We start from the raw sequence: 23,805 nt of genomic DNA on the forward strand, positions 1-23,805 counted from the left end.
AGAGCGTGCAGTGAGGGACAACAATGGGGTGGGGAGAATCAAACTCCACAGGTGGGATGGAGAAAGGTTTTGTTGGCGGGCTCCTCACAGAGAGGGCAGGGAGTGGGACTCGAGCAGGGAGGCTGGGCTCGGCCATGATTAAGAAGACACATGGCGCTTGGTGTGCATTGAAGGGTAAAACATTCACGCTGAGTCACCAGCTCCGGGGGAAGGGCTTGTGGCTCCCTGCGAGTGAGGGCAGCGTGAATCCAGGTAGAAACCCTGCTACTCGCTGAATTAACGCAGGATAATATGAGATTGTTTTTATGTGGGTGTGTTAGGGATATCCCACAACACAGCACAAACACTTCCCTATGCCTGCCTTAGTGCAGCTGTCAGTTGTTGAGTAGTAATGCCCTGCAAGATGTGCTCTGTTTTCAACTCCTCAGCACAGCTGGGTCTCCGAATCTTACTACTGTGTTGGCCATGAGAGAAATGGCCTCCGCCTCTCAAACTAAAATCTCACTCCTCTCTTGGCGTGTACTGAACATGTATTCTTATGCAATGTCAAGTTACTCTGCAGGGTTCTGGCCCCGATAATAATGTGATTTTTTTTTGTGTAGTGTTTGCCACTGCAGTGTTGTATTTAGCGGTGTATATAAAGGCTGTTAGTATCAACAAATTTAAAGCATTAAAAATATCTGCACGAAAGGAGTAATAGTCAAATATTTTGTTACAACCAGGCTCTATTTTAAAAATGAAATTAAAAGGATTCCTCTGCGTGTGCGCACTTGACTCTCTAGTGCGGCACAAATGTATCAAAAAAGCAGTTGAAAAAAATCTCACCAGTATACCAGAGTTCTGGGCAGTGTGACATTAAAATGCGTTGCACCAACGGGCGATAGGTTTTCATGCTTCACTCGTTGCTTGAGTTTTAAGAACCGCTCCAGAAGTGCCCTTAAGAAATGGCCCACCGAACAAATACAACATATTAACCAGTGATGCGCGCGCACCACAGAGGAGCAGGGCCGGGAATCGAAAGTAGTGGTGCGCGCGCCATCACAGAGGAGCGGGGGGAGGGAGCGAGGCGAATGCGCGCTGCTGCGGGAGGTGGCCGAAGGGCAGGGGCTACGAATATTGCGCAGCCGCCGTACTGCCCCGCCCGTGCACTGCAGCAGCCACTACAGTAGTAGAAAGTTAACAGGCTGGAAGTTGTTAGCCTGTCCCTGGCCGCGTCACCCCCGCCCACCCATCCACCCATCCAACCATCGGGAGCCGAGGACCCGGCGCTCCAGAAATGATGGTCAGCAGTCGGAAGCAGGTGAGAGGGAGGCCAGCGGGGGCCCGTGCATGAGCGGACTCCCTAAACTCAGACTCCACCCTGCTCGTGTGTGTGTGTGTGTGCATGCATGCGTGAGTGTGGCTGTTGCGTGTGTGTGTGTTTGTGTGTGCATGCGTGAGTATGGCTGTTGCGTGTGTGTGTGTGCTCCTGTGAGTGTGAATGTGGAGCAACAGATGTGCACGGCGCCCGGCTGGACGTGCACGTCCACAAACCAGAATTGCCACGCGTGCCCCGGTCTGTCTCCCTTGAGAGGCCTCTCGACGACAATAGGTTTCGAGAGCAAGACCTAAAAATTTGGGCTCATTTTTAGGTCTCGCCTACGCAGCGTGCACACGCTGTATAGGAAAAAGACCTTGTCCAATCGATGCTGTTTTGCAGTCAAAATCGTGCATGCATTGCATTGCTTTGAATGCAACATGTGCGAGTTTGGCGATTCCGTTGTGGGAGCCATCTTTAGCATATGGTTCCTGCTCGCTCCAGCAAAGGAAACAGCCCAGGCCCCCAGCGGTACAAAAGGGGGTGGTGATGGACGGAGCATCTGAACTAATCAAACACTCACACCCAGTCAAAAGATCTGGGCTTGATCCATCACCGTTCTTTAGCCCACTCTGCCACCACAGTTCAGACATGACTATATGCAAATCAGTCTGACCCTGTGCCTCATGGGAACAGTCCAGCCCGAACTGCCAAGCCATGTCTTCCCTGGACCGGAAACAAGCTTCCGAGGACCGGTTTCTGGCATTTCAGCCGTCTTCAGCCCGGCTTGCTTGAATCCAGTGGCAAAATGAGCAAGGGACTCACATCTGAGCATACCCTGCCACACTTATGGTGACCAAAAGCGGTACAAAAGGGGGTGGTGATGGACAGAGCATCTGAACTAATCAAACACTCACACCCAGTCAAAAGATCTGGGTTTGATCCATCACCGTTCTTTAGCCCACTCTGCCACCCCAGTTCAGACATGGCTATATGCAAATCAGTCTGACCCTGTGCCTCATGGGAACAGTCCAGCCCGAACTGCCAAGCCATGTCTTCCCTGGACCGGAAACAAGCTTCCGAGTACCGGTTTCTGGCATTCCAGCCGCCTTCAGCCCGTCTTGCTTGAATCCAGTGGCAAAGTGAGCAAGCGACTCACGTCTGAGCATACCCTGCCACAGCCCAGACCCCCTCCTCTCTCCCCTCCCACGGCTGCCTCCTCCTCTCCCATCTCGTTTTTTTTTTTAACTTTCAGCGTGAGGCGCCCCTGGTTTTTTTGGGATCCATTTCACAGGGAAGCAACTGAATGAAAGAAGGAAAGAGATGTTGTGAACTGTTCCTTCAAGTCACGGTTTTCAGTAAGTGAGGAGGGAGGCACGCTCTGGTTTTTCAAGCTTTGGAACACTTATGCCTAATAGACTTAACTGAGATTTGTATTTTTGTTATCTCAGTGTGACAGGTTCTTGGCATTTTAAAGCGAAGCCAGGGAGCAAATGCTCCTGCTTATCGTGTTACTGCTTATGGAAGTAGCTGGTCATACTCAGCAGGCAAGTAGCCGCCATACCTGTGAGAGAAAAGAAAACCAGCTGAACTTGTAGAGTGGCCCAAGTGTGCCTTTTGTGATTACCCCACTTTCTGTAATAGTTGTTCTTGTGAATGAGCTGTTTGGTTTTTTTTTTTGTTTTTTTACTGAGCGAAGTAATACTTTTTTTGTCTACTTCCCCCATTGAGCCACATACACCAGCTGAGGTATCTGCAGCCTGAGCAAACAGAAAATGTTTGGTTTTCCACAATTTGATTACTGCATTGTACATCGAATTATTGAAGTAAAGAACACATTCTCAATTGCTCACTAGTAGTTAAAAGTACGTATATTTTCACCATTGTTAAATGTATGATGTCAAATGTAAGTATTGCCGTTCCAAGCTGTCCTTCGCATTTACTCGAAGACTTCTAATAGATACAGATTTGCACATATAAATATACACTGCTGCAGAGATGCATACATAATGCATACATACAGCTGAATCTTCAATAAAAAAGTAAAGTTGTACAAAATGTGACTGTTTTTGTTTTCAGAAGCAATGACTGAACAAAGGAAAAGCACAGCTGACTAAATATACCTGTAACTTGGTGTGTTATACAAACTTTGGAAGGTTGAAAGGAGGAGTCAGTTCTGCTGGTCTCTGATCAGTGGCATAGCTAGAGCTTTTGGCGCCCGGGGCTATTCCTCAGGTTTTCGCCCATGGCAGGTTGCGGGGGAGGGTGCTGGAGAAAAAAGTCGGCGAGCACTTTAAAAAAGGTCCCCCTCACACAATGCAAACATGCACATACATTACACTATTCGGGAATCTACAGCTGACATTAAGTGACCAAACATGGTTCCCCCATTAAATCAGTGTGGACGTGTATAAAGGTGATGTGCTCTGGGGACCCAATACCACCACCACCACCACAACCAATACCACCACCACCAATACCACCACCATCAATACCACCACCATCAATACCACCACCATCAATACCTCCACCACCAATATCACCCCACACCAATACCACCAGTGGTGGTGGTATTGATGGTGGTATTGGTGGTTAGTGTCATCTTTCAAAAGGACACTTAAGACAAACTTATTGAAGGGGGCCTTAAGTGAACACTATGCACAGAGCCCCAAGTCTCCCTAACAGTTGGTTCTGGACCCTTATACCCTTGCGCTAGTCTGCGTGCAATCAAGGATTGACTTGCACCTGCTGCCCATGAGAATACCTCTGTAGGACATAAGCCCACCTAACACCCTTGTACTCAATTTACATCCAGGGCACAGTGCCCGTTAGTCAGTGGTTCTAAGATTAAATGCTAGTAAATTTTAATACTGATTAATATTTTATCAAACCATTGCAGCTCACGAGTCCCAGGTCTTATATATAAAAGAGTCTTACCAAAAGACACTATTCAGTGTATTTTTTCAGGTTTTCTTTAACATCAGAAGTACATAAACAAATGTGTTTTTTGCAAAGTACAAGGAGTGCAATAGCTAGACTTCAGTTCTACCCGCATCCTTCGCGTAGGCGCACCGTCCCTTTCGTATGTTAATTTTCCCTCTGGATGCACACTCACCTCTCCCCTACACCTCGCTCGCTGTACCCTTTATTTTTCATGCTTACAGGCCTGCGCATGCAGGGAACATTGCACTGGCAGCCGGTTCCCTTACCTGGGGCAGCCCTGGGTGGCAGCTAGTTTGCCTCCCTGGGGTTGGCAGACAGGCCCTGCAGCCTGAAGTCCCATTAATTCCAGCTGCAGAAGTTACATTTAACTTGAACAAAGTTGTGGAAACCGCACCCATCTCCTCACAAGGAACATTTTGGGTGGTCTCAGAATTCTAGAAAGTGCTTCAATAGTGCAGACTCAGGCTGGTAAGGAGAGATGAACCGCTCATGATGTAAATAGTATCTGTTAACGTACAGGGAGCCAGTAAGCTCTGGACAGAAATGTGGTAATACAGTGGGGCTTAATGGTCCGTTATGCAAGCAAGGACAATGGGCCTTCTCCCGGAACTGTTCTCTCTCTCCAAGTTTGCTCATTTTGTAATGAGCAACCTTGAACACATGCTGTACATGGTGCCCTAATGGGATACTTTTTTGGACTCAAAGTCAGGATCTGGATACAGCTCTGTTTGGGGAATTATTTATGGATTTGAAGCCCTTAGGTGGATGCTAAGCTGCAGAATGGCCTTGCTTGCCTTGTTGATTGGGTTCCCAGTATACAACGGAGGGTCTTTAAAATAATTTTGCACCTCTCTTTAAATAAAAATTGTACTGCCTGCATTCTTTCAGACAGAGTTTTGTCAGGATTGAATCTTGTTCTAATAGGATTACCTTGTTAGGCACAGATCAGGCATGATGCACACCTTTGCTGTGCTACAGGCATGGTGCTTATGTTTGTTTTAGTTGGCATCTTTTACACACTGCTATATATTGGTTCACAAGGTTGATCACCCTCAACATACTCATTAAACAGGTGACTCCAAGTGCTAACTTAACTATCCCACCCTGGCAGGAACCCAACACTGCTCACCACACAGGATAGATCTGGTGAAAATCACTCAATGGACCAAGCTCAAGAGTACACCTAGAGAAGGGCAAGCACGTTATTTGTTACCTGAATTAAGGGTTAGTGGCATGTAAAGACTTGCTGTACCTTTAAACTGACAAATCTTGTGAAGCTGGAGGTGCTGTGCTGCTTTTTTCTGACTGGATGTCCTGGTGGATTTAAATTCTATTTATAATATGTCAATAGTACATGATCAGGCACCACTGTGAAGAAGATGAGGCTGAACCTTCCCAGTCTGACTGATACACTACAAGTACTACATTCTAAAATCCAGATGTTTGTTTCTGAGATGCCAAGCAGTGAAGCAAATGAGTGTCCTCACTACCCCTACTCTTTAATCCGGTAGGTGACTAAAGTGCTTCCAGGAGAAGCCCCCCGGGAAGATCTTAATTAGGGAGTAGACAGAGAATTTTTTTTTCTCTATTACTGTACTGTAATGTAACAATCATCTCAGTTGTGCAGAGCTGGACTTCTGTTTAGTGGAGTGCAGGTCTTCACACTAAATGAGGTACAGTAGATTATTAAAGTACCCGCATTTTAGGTGGAACATTAAGTGATTGTAATACAACTCAACGATCACCAAAGGAAGCAGTCTGCTGATGACTGCTGAAAATACCAGGCCCCTTTTTAGTTTGAGCATTCAAGGCCTCTTGCATATACTTTAGTATATACTTCTATGTGTATGTACTTTGTGGGCTCTGGAGATCAGCCCTAGTTCTTGTCTGCTTCCGTGTAGGGACTTTTGTTCTGTTCAACTGCCTCTATTTAACTTTCTTGATAGAAAACGACCAGTAGAGGTCAGTAAAATACCAGAATTGCTTTCTGCTGAGGGACTTTATTTTTTAATTTTTTTCTGGCAACTGCCTCTAACTTTCTTGATAGAAAACGACCAGCAGAGGTCAGTAAAATACCAGAATCACTTTAGCCTTCTCTAGATTCCTGACCATAGAAATTGTCTTCCACGAGCACCCGTTGACAATATTTTTTTTTTCAAGTCTTGTATTTTCAGTGATATGACAACCGAAAGCCCTTATTTTATATTTAAATCAGAGCTTTGGACTATACCATTTCCTGCTCAAAAGCAATATTTCTCTCTATGTGTTCCCATACATGGTGTGTCATGCAGGTTGGTGCTTACTTTCCCTCCATGTTAAAGAACAGTTGATGTTTCAGCACCCAGGCTAATGTGCTGCATAGCTAAATACATATAAGGTCCCAAAGGCGAGACCAATTGTATTGCAAATGCTTGTTATCATCTGTGGCAACGTAGGAGACTTGGATACTGGCAGCAAGAGCAAGAGATTGTAAATACAGCAAAAAGGAGCTAGGGCTCCAAACTACAATACAAAGGGTGAGGGGAACTAAGAAGAAAAGAAAAGTGCAGGATATGGAGGATTAGTGCAAGCTATATCAACAGCAGACCTTCAGTGCTACCACAGAAACGTGCCAGGCAAGGGAAACGGGGTGAGATGGCCATTTTTGCCACTGCTACTTAAAGTACAGTGGAAGTGTATTATCAGCCGGAAGTTGATTGTACAAGGTGTTGGTTAGTGGTCTAGTTTTTAATAGGTTTGGTAAACCTCAATCTCTTGCCCGCGCAAACACTCCAGTATCTCTCCTTAACATTGTATTGATACCTATTGTAATGTTATTTGATATGTCCTGAGTGTGTGCAGCTTTCGTAATAGGGCCGTTGATGCAATTCCTCACACAGGAGGGGGAACCCATTACGGATAACTGTACATCCATCCAGAGGGCTGAGGACTTGGCTTTAGGTATAATTATGGAATTCTGTGACACTCTTCTAGGTCTTTGCAAAAACAACAGTTGATATACAGATTGCAGAACAATCTCATACATTCACCCCAGTACTGAGATCTGGGCTAAATCCATCGTTTTTTTGCTCACCATGCCATTCCAGTTTGAACCCAGCCATATGCAAATCAGTCTTGACCCTGTGCCGCATGGGAACAGTCCAGCCCGAACTGCCAAGCCAGGTCCTCCCTGGACTAGAAACAAGCATCCTAGGACATATTCCGGGCTTTCAGCCCTCAAGCCAGGATAGCCTGATTTCAGTGGCATGGAGAGCACGGGACTCACGTCTGAGCATACCCGTCCCACTCGGGGTGACAAATGCAAAAACAACAGTTGATGGACAGAATGCGGAACAATGTCATACATTCACACCAGTACAGAGATCTGGACCTAAATCCATCGTTTTTTTGCTCACCATGCCATTCCAGTTTGAACCCAGCCATATGCAAATCAGTCTTGACCCTGTGCCCCATGGGAACAGTCCAGCCCGAACTGCCAAGCCAGGTCCTCCCTGGACTGGAAACAAGCATCCTCAGACCGGTTTCGGGCTTTCAGCCCTCATCAGCCAGGATAGCTTGATTCCAGTGGCATGGAGAGCACGGGCCTCACGTCTGAGCATACCCGTCCCACTTTGGGTGACAAATGCAAAAACAGTTGATGGACAGAATGCAGAATAATGTCATACATTCACCCCAGTACAGAGATCTGGGCCTAAATCCATCGGTTTTTTTTGCTCACCATGCCATTCCAGTTTGAACCCAGCCATATGCAAATCAGTCTTGACCGTGTTCCCCATGGGAACAGTCCAGCCCGAACTTCCAAGCCAGGTCCTCCCTGGACTGGAAACATGCATCCTAGGACCGGTTTCGGGGTGGTCTGGTGAGCAAAAAAACGATGGATTAAACCCATATCTGTGACTGGGGATGAAAGTTTTGCCATTGTGCAACATTCCGTCCATCAATTGTTGTTTTTGCATTTGTCACCCAGAGTGGGACGGATATGCTCAGACGTGAGTCCTGTGCTCTCCATGCCACTGGAATCAAGCTATCCTGGCTGATGACGGCTGATAGCAAGAAACCGGTCCTAGGATGCTTGATTCCGGTCCAGGGAAGACATGGCTTAGCAGTTCGGGCTGGACTGTTCCCATGAGGCACAGGGTCAAGACTGATTTGCAAATGGCCATGTCTGAACTGGGGTGGTGAGCAAAATAACGATGGATTAAACCCAGATCTGTGACTGGGGGTGAATGTTTTGCCATTGTGCAGCATTTCGTCCATCAATTGATGTTTTTGCACTCTTCTAGGTCTACCCAGGAGGCTGTCAAAGAGGTCTAGAATGCCTATCATACTTTGTAATTATATTCCCAGGCTGTACTAAATGCTTTCAAGGATGAATACAATTGATGCAGGTAACTATTTCATGCTTTATGTGTAGTTTTTTCTCCAACTACCTTCACTGCATTGCCCATTTGGGTCTTCCTCGTGGGTAGATGTTCCTAAAGTTTTGTTCATTGTTTTTGGATTCCAGATTCCTCCCATTTCTTTGCTTTTCAGAAAGTTGTTGTTGATACGACTATGCTGAAATATACCAGGTTCTAAAGAGCTATTACCCTTATGGCATGGATGGCAGTCTTGCAGGCCTTGGGGCCCACTGGTCAAGGAATTATTGGTGGACATTTTCTTAGGATGCACTGTGTGAGCTTTTCAACTTGGGTACAGTAGCATACGTTTTTCTTCAGAGTAACTTTCTGGTTGTGCTGCTATGTGCTCTGGATAAATGTGAAGGGCATGTGTTGTACCTAGCATTACCTTAATTCACCCCTATCTCAATTTGGTTGTACTGCAACGTCAGTTACTCAGACTCTTAATTGCTCAATCTTTGCACGCTCTCCGCCAGTGCCAGCTTTTTATTATGCCAGTGAGTGTTGGTTCATCACATTGCCTACCAGTGCTTGCTACTTACACTATCCAATAGTCCATGACCTCCATGCTGAAATTGAAGTCAGTTTGTTGATTGTGATTTCACCTGTAAAAACTTGTGTTTCTAGTCCCACTTGCTTTTTCTCCTGTCTCCTTTTATAAAATGATAGTTTTCAATTTTTCTCTCCTGCTCACTCTACCTCTCTCATTCCCTAACATTATCTTCACTCCATTCTCTCACTCACCCTTTAATAATTAAATTGATTTCCAGCAGTGGCCGGCACAGATCAGAGGTAGGGGTGCGGAAGTGGGGGATTATGTGAGGGAAACTGGTATAAATAAAAATACAAAATAAAAACGGACCTTCCCACTGATTTCTCGTCGTCTCTCTCCTCCGCAGTCCTCCCTCGCTCAGCCTCAACAGGAAGCACACCCAGGCTCCCAGTCAGCCAATCACAACGCTGCCTTAGCAGTGTTGTGATTGGTCTGAGCGCCGTGTTTCGACGCTCAAGCTCTGACTGGGACCCTGAGCATGTTCTCCACACAGGCTGTAATTCAGCCTGCATAGAGAACATGCGAAGTGTGCAAGACTGAAGAAGGAGAAAATAAAAAAAACAACGCCAGTTATTATCATTTTACTTTCCCTTTGTTTCACTGCAAAAAAGCAGTGGGGTGACGCTTCTCCACCTTAGTGGAGGAGCTGCCATTGTCAATTTCATTCTCGTCCTTGCTCTGTCTCTAATCCTTTCTTTTTTGTAAAAATTTTTTTTATTATGAATCCATGATCGTACAAGACAGAAACAAAAAGAAAAACAACATCTGAATCAGACAGAAAAAAAAAATATTAAAGAAAAAGGGCACTTTTTTCAGCACATCATTCAACGAGATGTACTTTCCTACACTAATACAGACTAGGCTAAGGCATAAATAAAAGAAAGCACCAAGAAAAAGTAAGCTAAAACACACAAAACAGATAATAGAAATGTATATGTTCATGTAGGTCACCACTGGCCCCCAAATTACTAACCCAAGTTTCTTTTTCCGCCTTTCAACGCATACAAAGAGTGTTCAATGTTAAAAGTAGCCAGAAATCTGTCCCGCCACACTTCAAATGTTGGTGCATCCTTCTGCAACCACATTGAGGCAATACATAACCTTATTACCGCCGTGGCCACGAATATCAAATATTGATGTTTAAACATAACTGAATATCTCGGAGTTTCCTCGTCTACTCCCAAAAGCACCTAAGCATGAGACAGTAGAACTGCCCCACCCAATATCTACCCCAAAAACTTCTCCACATGCCCCAATAGAGTGTTTAAACAGACACATGAGTAAAAAATGTGTAATATATCGGCTTCATCAGTTTGACATCGGAAAAATTGCCCATCATTATTGCCTCCCCACTTAATCATTTTCGCTGGTGTATAATAAAGATTGAAAATGGTCTTGTAATGTTCTGTACGGAGATTTGCGGCAAGAAAGAGTCTGCTGGCCAGGTCAAGAGAAGTTTCTATCCGGGTCCCAACCCTGCCAGGCCGAGTATCCCATTTTAGATTATGCGTTTCTAGGTCATTGCTCCTGGTTTTTAATAATAAAGAATACAAATGGCCAATACGAGAATTCTTTCCCACAGCTACAATGACTGGGTTTTTAACCATGTCCAGATGATGTTTATAGAGAAAATCACGGACTTGAAGATATTTAAAGAAGTCACACCGACGAATTTGAAACTTCTCAATTAACATTTCGAAGGACATCAAATCCCCAAAAGAATATAAATCTCCTACTCTTTGGACCCCTTTGCCTCTCCACTGGTCTGTTATTCGATCCCAAAATATCGGCGGAGAAGTGACAAGGCAGTTAAAGGAGTATATCTAGTTATCTTCCCCATATTTTAAAGATGTTTCACGGACCTCCATACTTTAAAGGTTGCTAACAGCACTTTGAACCTTGTCCACTTATAATAGTTCATATCCGAGTTAATTAATAAACGATTGTTGACCTCACTGCCTAATAACATTTGAAAGATAGAGGGAGCTTATACCACATTGCCCGGTTCGATCCCTGTTAATAAAATGTTCATGTGCTGCAGCATGCAAACAAAGTAATAGAGGGTGAAATCCGGAACGGTCCATCCACCTTGATCGCGTAATAAAGTCATGAATCGCAGGGCTCTCCGCGGTTTCCCCTGTGCCCACAAGAATCTAGAACATACAGATTGTAGCCGTGCAAAATAAGCCCGTGGTATCTCCACTGGGACAGCTCTCAGAAAGCACAACATTTTTGGTAGGACGGTCATTTTAAGGACATTACAGCACCCAACCATAGATAAATGCAAAGATTCAGTTCTGTCCAATTGCTTCTTTACAGCATTCACTAAAGGTGTCCAATTAGCTTCCACTAATGCCTTTAAGCAAGCACATAATTTGATCCCTAAGTAACTCACTTCCGATACTGCCCGTTGGTCTGTGCAAGTCATAATATTGACACATAGTATTTGCGTTTTAGCGGCTTGAGCTTATAGCCAGAAATGGCTCCAAATTGCCCAGCCAAGGACTCAATTTCTGGCATAGCATATCAGGATTCCGACTAACTATAGCCACATCATCTGCGTATGCTAGAACCCGATAATGTTCTTGCTGCCATACCACAAATTCAATCCTACTACTAGTCTCCAGCATTTTTAAAAATGGGTCCAAGTATAATGAAAACAATAAAGGGGAGCAGGGACACCCCTGCCTTGTACCTCGAGAGATACGGACAGGGCTAGATTCCAGTCCCATGGTGCAAATGCGTGCTGTAGGTTGCCTAAAGAGCGTTTGTATAGCTCGGGTAAAGTTAGGCCGGAACCCACTATGTTGTAACACCGCCCACAAAAATACCCATGCAACCCCGTCGAAAGCCTTTTCGGCGTCTAGAAGTATAAGACTAAACGGACCCCCTGTTGTATTGGCGATATCGATCAAAGTCACTACCCTATTGATGTGATTGATAGTTCCACGTTGGTGAATAAAGCTGTGTTGTCTTGTAGATACCATGGGGATATTACTTCGGCTAACTGGGTCGCGAGGATTTTCGAGTAAATCTTACTGTCCGTGTTCAATAACGATATCAGACGATATGAAGCAGGATTGTCCGACGGCTTGTCCTTTTTTTTTAGCACGATGATACTAGCATCGTACCACGAACTAGGGGGAAACATATCTGAGCCTGCCTGAAAGTGGCCAGCAAATCCCCTTTCAAACAATCAAAAAAGATTTTATAAATTTCCAGTGGCAACTTATCTGGCCCAGCAGCCTTTCCCAAAGCCAAGCTATTAATGGCTCGCTCCACCTCCTCCAAAGTAATAGGAGTCTCAAGGAGGTCGGCCTCTTGTTCACTAAGCTTATTACCACAAAAATGCGTGGCCAATGCATCGCCTGCTCGTATATCATACTCTTCCCCCTTATATAAAGTCTCATACAATTTATGAAATACTTCGAGGATCTCTTGCTCTGTCTCCATAAGATCACCCTGCCAGTTTCTAATTGCACAGATCCTCTGGGCTGCCTCTTTAGTTCTTAATTTCTGAGCAAGAGACCGTCCGCTAGACTCCCCATACTCATAATTCAAGTGTTTCCTGGTTGTATATTGCTTGGCCGTTTCTGTACTCCAATATAGGGTAATCCTAGCTTTGCAATGGGCCACTTCGGTCAAAGAGTCTGTGCTATCCAAGCCCCCTTGCATATCTATAACCAGCCTCTCTTCTGCCTGGGCAAGTGCTGTACACAATTCCAGTAATGCTGTGCGCAGTTGCTTTTGTTAATATAACCCATAGCTGAGCACCTCCCCCCTAAAAGCAGCTTTGAAAGCATCCCACACACATCCTGTCCCGGCAGTATTCCGATTAATGTTAAAAAAGTGTGTAATCCAAATTTTCAACTTGTCAACAAATGCTGAGTCACATAAAAGTTTCCTATCGAAGGAGAAAGCATGAGGTTTATTTCCCGTACTGAGAGGTATAGTTAATACAAGAGGGCCATGGTCCGAGGCTATACGCGGGTACACCTGAATTCTTGCCCCCACCAACATTGACCGTGGTACCAAAAAATAATCTAGCCTAACCAATTTTTGATGCAGGCAAGAACAGAAAGTGTACCCCGGTTCATCACCTCTCAATTCCGCCCAGGCATCAGCCAAGCCATGATCACTCATCAATGATTGAAGTGCCTTGTAAACCTTGGGCTTTCTCCCCTTATATTGAAAATTGTTATCTTGTAACCCCGAAGGCCCAAGATGTATATTTAAGTCCCCACATATTAATAACGGGGTTGGCAACTGCGCTAATTCCAAGTTAAGCTCTTCAATTATCAATGCCTCATCGCAATTTGACCAGTAAATAGAACAAATTGTACATTTCATTTTCTGACTCCCAATAATACATTTGGCAATAGCCAATCGCCCTAGCTTATCCGCGGATACCCTGCCTGTCCCTTGTATATTATCTTTAGCTAAAATTGCCACTCCTCTCGTAGTGGTAGATTGGTATGGACATATCAGCACTTTGTAGCCTAACTCAAAAAGCAATTTTCTGTTGACCCAAGGAATATGGGTTTCCTGAAGACAAATCACATCACTCTGTAACATTGCCAGTGCCCTAGCAACCCGTTGCCGTTTATTATAATTGTTCAAGCCACTGACATTCAAAGAACAGCATTGGATGCCATTAAAAATTCTCCTATCCGCCATCACCCTGAGGCAGATTTATAGATGTCATTATACAGGCTAAAAAGCAAAGACACTCCTGTATCCAGGTCAACTGCCTGGCACGGTCATGGATTCTTGTTTTCTTTTTTTTCCCCACCCACCCTCCCTCTCCCTCACCCCCGCCACCCCCCACCCTCTGTCACTCCACCCAATAGAGGTGTAAGGACCATGACCTCAGTGATAGTAAGTGATCGTGAATGTGAGTGAGTCCCACCGTGTCCCGTATCCCATGTCCTACCTGAAACCCATCACCCCGAGCTTCAGTTACCTCTCTTGATATACGTATTTCTCCTTTACAATGCCACCACACACAGCAGAGAAGAAAACAAAACCCCTACTAGCCTAAGAGAACTAGACCTAACAGAATTCAAAATTCACATCACGTCCAAAAACTCCTGTGCCTTGATTTCTGAGAAAAAATATGTTGTTTTCCCTCTATAAATCACTTTCAGTTTGGCAGGGTTTTTTTTTTTTTTTTTAAATTTTTGAAAACCTTTATTGTGCATGAAAAGGAGAACAAATACGGGCCTACAACCCTCAGGCCGGCCACGATACTTTAAGCACAGGTGCAAGCAATGCGGTTCCTCAGCGGCATCAGGCAAAGTATCATCAAATAGGAGCAGTTACACTGAGTGGAATCATGTCGCCAAGGAAAAGGAGCATTGAAGGTTAAATTTTTTAAAGTTTTTGATCGAAATATAAATCAGTGAAGAATAAAGTCAAGGAGAACTGAGTCCATGCATCAACTTCGCAACATGAGCAGGCAGCATCAATAAGAGTAACATTATTATGGTCACCCCGACAGTATGGCAGTACAATACAAAGCATCAGGAGCTGCAGTACACATTCACATACCACCCTCAGCGCCACCCACTCCCAACTAACCCCTACTTCAGACCCAGAACAGAAACAGGACAAGAAAGCGCAGAAAATAGAAAAATAAGGCCCATAGAAACCAAAAAAGGAAAACTAAATCTACCCCCCCACCCTACATCAATCCGGAGGCTACGGCCTACCCCCCCCCCCGGCAAAGTGCCTGTCGCCCATTAAAGAACCCGAAATACAGACCAAGAATAGAAAAGAAAGAAGAAATGATAAGAAATAAAGATGTTCACGCTTGAAGTATCGGGAGGAAGAAAAGAACAAGCTATTCTATCCCTCCCAAAAGAGAAAGGAAACGGGGAGGAGCCCTAAAAATAACAAGACTCACGGTCCCCCAGCCACGTGTAGCCCCTTTTACCAAGTGAAGCAACAATATAGAGAGGTACACTACCAGAAGGGGAATTGAATCAAAGAAGCCCGGGTCCCCGAGCCAGTACCTGACTGGTCACACCGTCCATAGGGGACAATAGCATGATACACACAGTTCAACCCCACGTGCGAGGGTACCAGGATAGACATCAGCAACAGAACAAGTGTGGGGAGCTACGACCACTACCTCCGCCAGAGAGGTGGCGCAGTCCGAAACCGTACCAGCCAGTCAGACAACAGTTAATCTCCGGAAACCTCCAACCCTAATCAGGTCACGAGCGACCACTACACCATGACGCTCAGCAGAAGCCCCGCCCAGTCGGAACGAAGGGACAAAATGGCCGCCTTGACGAGAACGCAAACAAAGGAGAGCGAAATGGACGCTGCTATAAACAAATAGTCCCTCTATCACAATAAACGTCCATGACCAACAGGCAGGCACTAAAGAGAGTATAACGGAGCCGTTAGCCCGCAATTAATCAGGATAGCCAGTATGTGGTGCCGACTGTGCCATTGACTAAGGTCGCCATATCCCGAAGAATGTAAAGTAGAGCAACCACTAGGAACAATAGAGACAGACGGGGGGAAGTATCCACCCCAAACATGTAATCCACGCAGCCAATACGTATACCATTCCAACCCCGGTCCCCACCCGTCAAGAGAGTAATATAACCTGAAACCCGCCTAACCCTGTCCCGATCTCAGGAGCCCCCCAGATCCCAGCCCTCGACGAATCCCACCCCTCCCAACCGTAGAGAAACAAAATGGGTGCAAGGAAAGAAGAGGGGAGTTGTGCAGAGAAAATAGACGGTGCCAAATATTCAACAGTGCAGCAAACACAGCCAAAAACACCTCCAAGGTGGCACGGTAACTCCAGGGCATCAGGAGGAAAAACGGAGACCTGCACAGGAAAGTCCCAAAGGGAGCCTGAGTCCATCGGGCCGGCAAGATCATCATCAATGGCGGAGGCGGATACAATGTCTCAGTCCCGGAGTGCAGCAACAATGTACCAGCGGCAGAGTCTGTAAGCGGTCTTTCAGAGGCACCATTCCAGGCATCACGGGTCTCTCCACTGCTGGAGTCACTCTGCAACACAGTCCCAGCCCCAGACACCGGGAGGGGACAGGTCAGCCGTTGCTGGGAGCAGTCTATCCGCACGCGATCCAGTTCCAGGGCCACATCGTCAAGTTTCTTGCTCAGCTTATGGGTGTTGTAAAGCAGCTCCGATCTCAGTTCGCCAAGGGCAGACAGGAGATCTCCGTAGGACAGGGCAGGTTGCGGTCCGTCTGCGGCTGGGACAGATGTGGGTGTAGGCAGTGCAGACCCCGGCCCCACGGCGCCGCCAGCACGGGGCGAGGGTGGGCAGTCCTCTCCACCTCGTAGGTCCACGGGAACGTCCAACGCTCTCCCAAGCCGATCGCCATATCGTGGGGGGGTGCGACAGGAGTCAGCGATTATTCCCTTTCTCATTGTGTCCAGTGGCAGCCCAGCGTCGCCAGTAAGGGGCCCCCGCCGGTCTGAGCAGGCGGTCTGGGCAAACGGGCAGCTCACCAAGTCAGGGGACATCCCGTAATGGAGTCCAGGCAGCTCTCCCCTCGCACACAACAAAGGAGCCGATCGGGCAGTCTCGTCCGCCTTCCAGCCAGCGCGATCTCAGCGTCCAGCAGTCATCGAAAGGCAATAAAACGCGGGCCGCGGGAGTGGAAGCAGCTCCGCACAGTCTGTGGGCGTCCCGTAGGCAGGCCGGCCGTCTCCCCTCCGCCTAAGTTCGGCAGCCAGCGTCGATGCAAGCCTGAGTCATGGCGCGGGGCCGGGCAAGGTTCTATCTCCTCAATCCGACCGGGCCGAGGCGTCGGAGGAACACGGGTGAAGTCAGAGCGCCTTCCCCATTCCCGCGGCTGGCAAAATGAGCAGGATGGCAGGCAGGATAGGAACAAAGGGGCCAAGGGCTGGCGGAGCCGGGAGCTCACACGTCTGCTCCGGTCGCCATCTTGGCTCCTCCCCCAGTTTGGCAGGGTTTAATAAAAACGCCTGCTCCCCTTTGGCTTGAATAGGTGATATAATTTGTCTTAAGCACCACCTTTGTTGTACAGACACCTGGCAAAAGTCTGGGCGCACAAAAAAGTCCCAGCCGTTGCCTTTCCTCGGCCGATCCGGCCTGGCCAAATCATAAAGAATTTCCCGAAGCAGATAATTATGAAGGTGTATAAGGATTGCTCTGGGTTTCTCCACCCCACCCCCTGGGTTTCGTTTCTGCACAAAGGGAAATCTGTGAGCCCTTATAATCTCTGTGTCCCAGTTCCAATCTTTTACATCTGGAAAGGCTTCTGCACATAGTTCCACCACAAACCGTTGCATGTCTTTCCCCTCGCTACCTTCCGGCACACCTAGAATACGTAGGTTATTTCTGCGTGCACGATTTTCCAGATCAGTAAGTTTCCAGTCCACGTCCTGCCCGCTTTTCTGTAATGTAGTGATTGAAGATTTTTGCAAAGTCAGTTGATCCTCGACTGACGATACCCGTTCCTCTGCTTCGTGCACTCTAGAGGTTACCTCTGTGCAGGACTTGGCAATACGGCATACAGTATTTTGTAATTTGCGTACCGCCCCCTGGGTCCGCAACCCCTCAGCTTTGGTCTTTTCCTGATGCGCCATGATGACCTTGTAAATGGTTGTCAAAGTGATCTTGCCTTCTGATTCAACTTCATCACTTGCTTTGCCTTGGTCAAGCTGTGGACAGGGCGAGGTATCCCATTGGGGTGGGTTAACAATGCAGGATCTATCGGCTGACGATCTTGATTTGTTGTAGAATCTAAACTTAAGATATCTACTTCTAGTGATAAGCTGCCATCTTCTGCCCAATCGCCTGAATTACTCAACCTGTCCTGATCATTCTCATTCTCATTCTCTGAGGTGATAGAAACATCAGACATAGAATAAAATTGCCCCCCTGAGCCAGCTGAATCTCCATCGTTCACAGCAACCATTCCTAGGTCATTGTCATCTTTACTAGTCTCCTGGGATGGCGGTGCCTTCATTACATCTAGCGTCCAAGAGATCCCAGGAGTCACACTCACCACAGCGCATAGCCCTGTATCTGGGCAGCTTTCAGTTCTGCCTGCAACAGTCATGGGAGAAACTCTGACTTTGTCTACAGCCTGACACAGTTCAACCATGGCGTCTTCCCCCACACCTCCGGGCATAGACATAGGGGTAGGCTTAGGTGTTGTCCCAACCAGTACTTTACTGCCTACAGATGAAGGTGTAGGCGTTACTTGTTTGACAGGCGGTACAATCTTTTTTCTGAAAATATCAGGAACAGTACGTTCTTTCACCAGAATTTCTAATTGAAACCCGTTGTACCCATTAAGCCCATCCTCACCACCATTTCTGCTAGGTAGCTCGGGCGTCTTTGGCGGTTCGAGACATTCGCCCCCGGTGGGCTGACAGGCATGCCTGCACCTGATCGTCCAGCCCCTTCTGCAATTGTCGCGGCTATTGTTGCACTCGCAGTCGTGGACGCCGTTGTCCCTGCCGTAGCAGCTGCTGTGGCCGCAGCTTTAGTCTTACCCCCACTTCCCTTTGGGGCCATTGCCGCACACAGGCAGTCCTAATACAGTCCCAGGATATGCGTCAGTCAAAGCCGCGACCACAAAATTTCCTTTATGAAGAAATTAACCAGTGAATCCTACCGCACTCGGCGTTTGACCGGCTCTCCAGCTGCTTCTTGCCCCAGCTCCAATTCCGCTCCAACTTCGTTGGAGTTCCGCTCAGCTCCGCTGAATTCCGCTTTGGCGTGCAGCTGCGGCCGCTCTAACTCCCAAGAATGCTTTGCCTCCGGGAGTGCTCCTGTTCTCAGCCGCCCCTCGCTGCTCCTGGTCCTAGCAGAGATTCCGCCTTTAGTGCGCCTGCCGTACTCCGACCCTCGCCTCCACTGCTTCACTCAAGACCGCAGGCACTTTCAGGTATGGGTGGGCTCCGGTGGGACTCAGGTCTCACGACCTCTCACTCGGCCACAGACGCGGCCGCAATCTTGCCTCTTCGTCTCTAATCCTTTCTCCTGTTTTCCTCTCACTTTCCATTCCTTGGTCTGTCCTGCCTTTCAATCTCTTCTTCACTCCTTCATCCTTCCCCTCCCAGTAGTGGTTCATGTCGTTATCCCTCATCTCTCCTCCACCCTGCTCCCACAATGCTCAAGTCTGAGTTTACCAGCCAGAATGCCAAAAAAAAGAAAAGGTATGTTAGTGTGAGGGGAAAGTTGAATACGCGGGACAAGTGTCCAGAATCCAGTAGCAGAAGTGGATCGAGAAAAAATAGAATCAGATAAGACCAGGATTACAACATGTTTACCGTGTTGATGAACTAAGCGTATCTTTAAGGACGTAACTGCGTTGCAGGATGCATATTAAAATATTAACAGTTATGTGAAAACTATAATCAAATAAAAGATTAATTAATACTGCTAAACAAATTGCTCAGATGGCATCAATTAATTATCTCCTCACACAGAAATAAAACTAAATTTAAGATGAATGATGTGCCTCCTACGTGCTTGTTTATAGGCCAGGAACAGATTTGCCGACTAATGGGGTTAATGTAACCAACGTTTGTAAGAGAGGAGGTAACCTCCTAGAAGAAAAGCACCTTTGAGTGTTAACTATTAAATGTCCTAGAATGGCTATAGCTAGGTTATTTTATCGCATTCATGAACATCTTATTTATTATTGAAAGAAAAGTAAAAATAAATCTCCCTGAGGTTTAACAATGATCGAACAATTATATTTTCTTTCCTACAGGTTTCTGCACTTCATGCATTGCTCTGACTTGGCTCTTAAATTAAAATGTGAAAAGGAAGTAAAGATTAAAAGGGAAGATGAAGAAAAGAAAAGAAGCAAATATTTAAAAGTTTCTGAACTTCAAATATTGCCATGGCTTGGTTTCCAGATGAAAATGTGAAGAAGAAAAGAAAAGGAAGTGCCAGTTAAAATGATAATGAATAAAAAAGGATTCAAGGACATTTTCTGAACAAAGTCTTTCAATATGTTTTGGGGGTTTGCTGGATTCTTTTACCAGTATGCTTCTTCCTCCTTCAGACTTTCTTGAACGAACAAGTGAGATCTTCCTATAGTTAAAATGTCTTCATGCTTTAATCATAACAAAGGCCTTGTTGCTTATTGACATGTTTTAGTATAATTTACTTATTCCAAAAATAGTCATGCTAACATATCAAGTGGATCGTGTATGATTGTGATGGTAAACCATGCTATTTCATTCAGAGAATCCCTCAGCCATTTTACATACGTCACAATTTTAATTTAACATTCAGTTTCCACAATTCATCTACTTTTAAATTATTTATTGAACTCTTAGGTCAACCATAGAACATGTGGATTACGGTATTAAGTAAACAATGTACTTTTAGTGTGTTATTTTTCACAAAGTATTGACTTGTTTGCTTAAATGCCCAAGTTCTCTAGCACAATTAAGAGCAATACATCAAATCTTACCTCCTTAAATAAATTATACGATGTATACACATATTGGGCCATATAGTTTTCATTTTTTTCATTTCAACTGTGGTCAAATCAAATCAAATCAAATAAGCCTTATTCGATTTATCAGAAAAATCATAAAAGCGTACAAGTACAGTTTATACCATGAATCTAAAAACAGTTTTCACATAAGCAAAATTTATAAAAAATATATAAAACATTTTTCCAAGTATTAAAAGTCTGCAGTAGACATTTGAACGGAAAGCCTCATATTGTAGTGTTCAGTTAATTTAAACGTGTAAAGCTTAAGTCATTGAGTTTCTGTATTTCATCACTGACATTAAAAAGCGAGAAACAACAAAGATAACATACTCCTCATCTAGCAACAGTAATTTCAGATATGCAGTTTTACATGTTCTTATCCCCCAGCGTTTAAGTAGTGGTAAAAGGAACAGTTTCCTCGGGGAGGTATACAGGTTACAAAAGAACATGATATGGATGTTACTTTGTGCTGAATGATCATCGCATGGGCAAATTAGGTTCAGAGAGGCCCAGTCATTCTGTTTTGGAAAAGTGACCATGCGAAAGAAAATCCCTAAGCGCAGCCTAGTAAGAAGCATGCGAGGGTAGGGTGCAGTTTCAATCCTGAGATAAAGTTGTAGACCTTCAGTGGGGGTAATTTGCTGGTAGCTCAGGGTAGTGCTTTTAAGTTTCTCAGTGTTCCATCTGGCACTTTCTAGGTGTGTAATTAAAAGTTTTTTGAGAGCCGGCCTAGACAAGGTTTCTAAGGACTCTGGATCATCATAAAATTCGGGGTGTCCAATGTTAGAGAACATCGTCTGAACATATCGTAGCCATTTAACTTTTGATGCACCATCCAAAGTCAAGCAGTCTTTGATGAGCTCTCTGTTCAATTGGCATTCCACGGTAGTCCAAATTTTATGCCAAAGCAGACAAGGTGATAACTTTATAATGTCACTGAGGTATTTGAGGCCAGTCTCAATGTGGATCATAAAAGTCGAAGTGGTTTTGTGCACACCTAGTAAGTAGCAGATAAAAATGTTCTCACAGGTTTGTAGTGAGGACACATTCTCGAAACCCCATAGACCTGCTCCATAGGTGGCCGTCGCTATACACTTTGCCCGGTAGATCTGTAACATCTCAGCAATAGGTTTACCCCCAATTTTGGCTGCGAAGGTTCGCAGGGCCCCTATAGCACGGGTGTAGGCAAGTTTCCTGGCAGATACTGCCTGTTTCCACCTTCCTCTCCTATCAAAAACAACGCCCAGGTAGCAGAAGGTGTCCGTGATCACAATTTTTTGCTGCTCCAGGTATATTGAGCATTGTGGTCTCTTATTTTTTTGGGAGCAGGACATGGAGAAAGTTTTAGAGATATTCACCTTCAGGTTTCTTTTACCCATGTAGGATGAGAATTCAGTTACCGCTCTCTGCAAGCCTACCTTTGTCCTAGACATAATTGCCGCGTCATCGGCATATAAAAGAATGGGTACAGGCCTACCATTGACAGCTGGGTAGTCACTTGGCAAGTTTATTAGATTCTCTGCGATGGAGTTTATGTAAAAACTAAACAGCAGGGGCGCAAGTATGCAGCCTTGCCTAACCCCTCTATTTATGGCAAATTTTTGAGTACATTGCCCCTGGGTCCCGAACCTCACTCTAGCCCCGGCATCTCTGTATAATTCTTTTATGAATATGATAATGATTGGATCCACCCCAATGTGTTCCAATGTTGACCAGAGCTGCGCATGGTCCACACAATCAAATGCGGAGCTAAGGTCAACAAAGGTAACGAACAGGTCCCCTTTTTTGGCCTCAGTGTATTTAGAGACCAATAAAGACAGGTTTAAGCATTGTTCCTGTGTCCCCAATCCCTTTCGGAACCCATATTGGAGATCCGAGATGACCTTTTTTTCTGCTTCCCAGTACTGGATCCTTTTGAGGACGATCCTTCCTGCGATTTTCATAAGTCCGTCCAATAGCGATATTGGACGGTAGCAAGCAGGATCGTCCCTGTTGCCCTTTTTAAAGATGGGCACTACAATTGCATCTGACCAGGTGTTAATAAAGCCACATTTGTTTCCCATATTTAATACGTTGGTTAACAGGGGAACCCAGAAATCCAGATTTGATTTGTAGACGTCCACTGGGGTGTGATCAGGCCAGGGGCTTTCCCTGACGGACTTTCCCTAAGGGCATCTTCCACTTCTAGAGTGGTAAAAACCAGTTCAATTGGATAGGGGGATGCTGGGGGGACGCTTGACGGGTAATCCTCAGTTATTTTATCCAAGGGTGAAGTCGCCTTTTGTTGGTTCTGGGTGTCACCCTGGCTGTTGGTATAAAGGTTGCCATAATGTTCTACCCAGAGCTCTGCCGTAATTGCTACGTCTATGGAATTGTCACTGTCTTTTAAGTTATATACAGATCTTATGACTTTCCAAAAGAGATTAGTGTCCTTATTCCTAGCGGCTTCCCCCAAGGCTTCCCAGGCCTCCCTCTTCATTGTCGCCCTTCGCTGGTTAATTGCCTGCTTATACTCTCGTCTCGCCTGGCAAATTTGAACCCTGTCTTTTGGGATAGCAGATAAAGCTTTCTTTAGATTTTTCAGGGCAGATGTACACCTGGAGTCAAACCACCCACGTGTGTGCTTCCCATTCTTTTTGTGGCTCCTAGTTAGCGCATCTTTTATATATCGCTGAATGTTAGAAAAGGCAGCCATGATGGCCTTTGGGTCAGTGTCTTCTTCTAAACAGACAAATATGTCTGTAGAGCAGGACAATATGAAGTTGTGGAAGAAAGTTGTAGGGTTCATTTTCTCCCATTTTATTACATACCCATTGATCTTTGTTAGGGTGACCTCAAGTGGATAAATAGCCCCGCTAGATTCCTTTGCTTTCCCCTCTGTCAACCTTACCCCAAAGGTGATAGGATAATGATCGCTCATTGGGTCATCCCCAATCTCCCAGAAGGTTATAAAATTGGGATTCGTGGGTGATATTAGTGCAAAATCGATTGTAGTTTCACAGCCTCTTCCATTATATGTTGGGGCAAAGGGAACCGGGGGGGAGCATGCCTGGTTGATGAAAGTGAGGTCAAAAGAGAATATGATGTTATTAAAGAGAGACCCCAGATTGGTGTGTGAGAAGTGAAAAGGAC

General features: G+C 45.6%; 1 protein-coding gene across 2 annotated transcripts in view; it reads left to right on the forward strand.

Moving 5' to 3' along the window:
* The window catches only part of DEXI (Dexi homolog), a 171,276-nt gene extending 151,190 nt beyond the window's left edge, over window positions 1–20,086 (forward strand). For both annotated transcript variants that reach the window (XM_086941418.1, XM_086941417.1), the window contains exon 3: window positions 19,936–20,086. The gene's annotated coding sequence lies outside the window, so the exon portion shown is untranslated. The remainder of the gene's footprint in view (window positions 1–19,935) is intronic.
* The last annotated feature ends 3,719 nt before the right edge of the window (window positions 20,087–23,805 follow it).

Source organism: Lissotriton vulgaris, chromosome 10 (genome assembly GCF_964263255.1).
Source record: "Lissotriton vulgaris chromosome 10, aLisVul1.2, whole genome shotgun sequence".
In the NCBI taxonomy this organism is placed as follows: Eukaryota; Metazoa; Chordata; class Amphibia; order Caudata; family Salamandridae; genus Lissotriton; species Lissotriton vulgaris.